Source organism: Rousettus aegyptiacus, unplaced genomic scaffold, assembly GCF_014176215.1.
Source record: "Rousettus aegyptiacus isolate mRouAeg1 unplaced genomic scaffold, mRouAeg1.p scaffold_m13_p_9, whole genome shotgun sequence".
NCBI lineage: Eukaryota > Metazoa > Chordata > Mammalia > Chiroptera > Pteropodidae > Rousettus > Rousettus aegyptiacus.
In genome coordinates, this window is record NW_023416312.1 from 91,896,144 (window position 1) to 91,899,473 (window position 3,330).

The 3,330-nt window shown below is 33.8% G+C and overlaps 1 pseudogene; it reads right to left on the minus strand.

The window, feature by feature from the left end:
- Window positions 1-2,997: 2,997 nt before the first annotated feature.
- Window positions 2,998-3,116, minus strand: LOC118608209 (annotated as a pseudogene).
- Between the last annotated feature and the right edge of the window lie 214 nt (window positions 3,117-3,330).

A 3,330-nucleotide genomic window follows, 5' to 3' on the forward strand; every position in this document is an offset into this window, starting at 1 on the left:
CACTCCTTGCAACTTTCTTTATCCTTTTTTGAGAGACCAGGACCTTCAGAGGTAAAGTTTGATTATTCACGGATAGCTAAATATTTCATGATCCAATGGTCTTGTGAATATTTTCTTTTGTTATTTTTTTTCATAAATAATTCTCAGCTTCTATTATAATTGGGAGCAAATCATCCTTAACATATAAATGAAAGCAAAATATAGGTTCAACTGGCATTTTCCAAAACTTCCATATTCCGTTTTCTCTAATTTGTACTTTGCATTGAGTTGGTTGCCCCTCTCCCCACAAAGTAGAGTGACTGGCACATAGCAGGCACTCAACAAATGCCTACTAAAAGAATGAATGCTGCTTATACCATATTTCTATACTTCTTCTCTTTCTTTATTCCAAAGGACCCTGCTCATTAAGAAAACTAAGCAACTTTATCAATATGCTGAGAAGTGGTCTGAGAGCCAATAATTTTATCATTGCAGCTTGGGAAAAGAGCTTGAGGTAAGGAAGTGATAGGAAGGAAAGTCACATAGGATATTTCAGTCCAACCAGCTCTGTTTTATTTTATTACTGTTTTTGCTTTGAGTTCTGGTAACAGGCTGACATATATAAAGACATTTTATTACTTGGCATTCTCATCTGTGCATCAATATTATTAATGTTTTATCATAAAATGTATTTATTTAAATGTGTGATTTCAAAACCATTGTTAGATTATAAGTTGGAATTTTATTATTTTTAAGGCTATATATCCTCCCAATAGGTTTGCACAATCTAACGAAAGTCATTGATGAACAAAAGCCTTTTGAGAAGAAAGACGTGAGCTGAGATTTTAGTATTCAGGTGACATTTTATCCAGTGTTATGTGACACATTCACTACTTTGTTCAATACATACACATCACTTCTTTGCAGCATTTAACATTATTGACAGTCTTATCCTGTTAGCTACCTTCCGATGGATTCCACAATACAGTGTTCTTTTTAGGTCTCTTCCTACCTCTCAGTTTATTCTCAGGATCCATCCATGGCTTCTATATTTCTCAAAACCTGAACATTCCCCAAAGTTCTGTCTTTGCATTGTCTTTTTTATTCCCTATTGGGGTATACTTCATTATCGTATAAAGACAATCATAGCTTTTATATGGGAACCTCTCACATCTATTTTCAGTGTCTTCCATAACAAGAAAAATAAGTGTAGTTGTGGACACAGAGTGAGATATTTGACTTTAAAATTAGAGAAATGAAGCAGTTTCAGGTGTTGACAAGATCTGGGGAATGATCATGGGAGAAGCCACTGGAGGAGAGTCGAAATGATGGATTGACAATGAAAAAGTCAAGGCACTAAGAAATGCTGTTTGGGTCACTTTAAAGCCATGAAAGAGAATGACAGGGCTTGCAAAGGGCTGATTTGTAAAAAATGTGCTGATATTTCAATGTCAGCAAAATTCTTTTATCAGAAGCCACACAGTAAATATTTTAGGCTTTGCAGGTCATATGGTCTCTGTTTCATTTACTCAAATCTGTTTTTGTAGTGCAAAAGCAGTTATAGACACTATACTAGGTGAACAAGCTTATAACTGTGTTCCAATAAAACTTTATTCACAAAATAGAGCAGAATAAATTTGGTCCATGAGCTGTGGTTTTCTGACCCCTGAATTTGGGGATTAACCAATAAGTTAGTATGTGGAAAAAGAAGATTTAGAGGTGGTATACTTGAATGTCATAAGCTTCAAAAAAAAAAGAGAGAAAAAGAAAAAGAAAAAAAAGAATTTTACATGAGTATGGTGGAGTAATGATCTAAAAGTGGGATGAAGATATAACTTCTTGACCTTAGAGTAGTTGAATGGAAAACATAAACATCTATTTTGACAGGGCTTTTAGAAAAGTAATAAATACCCAGTACCAGTAAGGACAAGAGAGGCTGTCTAAACAAGAGGTCGAGGGTGTGGGGTAATTGTGAACTGTAGAATGAGGTGTGAGTGGCAAGGTCAAGATTACAAGCATAATGCTAGTTCCATCTCTTTAGACCTGAAACATAATTTCGCATTAGATAAATTCTTTCAGTGCTTTGAAAGGCATATGTTTTTCTGATTGTTTACTGAATATAATATAAAGCCAGATAAATTGTTCTTGTTTTTTTTAATAACTTAGCAAGGCTCTTTATATTAAGATTCACACAAGGGGAATTTGTCATCTTTATTTATGTATATATGTATATGCATTAACATACCACATATCTTGGATATTGGTAAAAATTCAAAATCTTATGTATAATAATTCTATAATTTATAATATAGCTTTATTTTAAGATAGGTTATATTTAATCTTCAAGTTCTTTGCTGTTCACTATGGTAACCGTAGAAGAATTTGGCTTTGAACTTTTGGTAAGTTCCACAATGATTTATTATTCAAAATTATAACAGAGTAAATTTTAGCTATAAAACATGACCTTTTTAGTGTTCTATTTCCTGAAACGTAGCCTAAAGTGATTCAATATCATAAATCGTCACCATTCTCTTCAAATCGAAATGTATTGAGCACTGTTATTTTCTTGTGGAGCAATATAACAACAAGCCAAATTGAAAACAAGCACACACATGTGCACAAATGCACACAAACATAGATTTGTACAGCACATGTTCTGAGGAAATACTCAAAGAAAATCTCTGCCAAAACTGCAATTCTACTTTACTGTCTGTTGGGACTGATTTTGTTTGAAACATGGTTTAAGACAGTATCTCTATCATACCCAGTTCTGATATGAGACTCCTCCTATACTATCTTGCCATTTCCATTTTGTCAGATTGCAATATTGTATTGTTTTTCACAGCATGGTATCCTTCTCCCACTGGATTCTGTAACATGATTTGAGTACTGTATATAATTAATAACAATAACTACCATGTTTCACTACTTTTTAATGTGCTGAGCACTGTGCTGTTTTACATACACAATTTAATGTATTCCACACAATAGTTTTATGAATTATTTCAATTTTTTTAATGCCTGCAGCACTTGATATTCCTAGGTGGTCTCCCATCCAAGTACTATCCAGGCCTGACCCTGCTTAGCTTCTGAGATCAGATGAGATCGGGCACGTTCAGGGTGGCATGGCCGTAGACCTCAATTTTTTTGATAATTTTTGTTTTTTAATTACAGTTGACATACAATATTATATTCGTTTCAGGTGCACAACATACTGATGGGACATTAATATAACTACAAAGTGATCACCCTGATAAATCTAGTACCCATCTGACGCCATATGTGGTTATAACATTTGACTCTATTCCTTACGCTATACTTTATATTCCCATGACTACTTTGTAACCACCA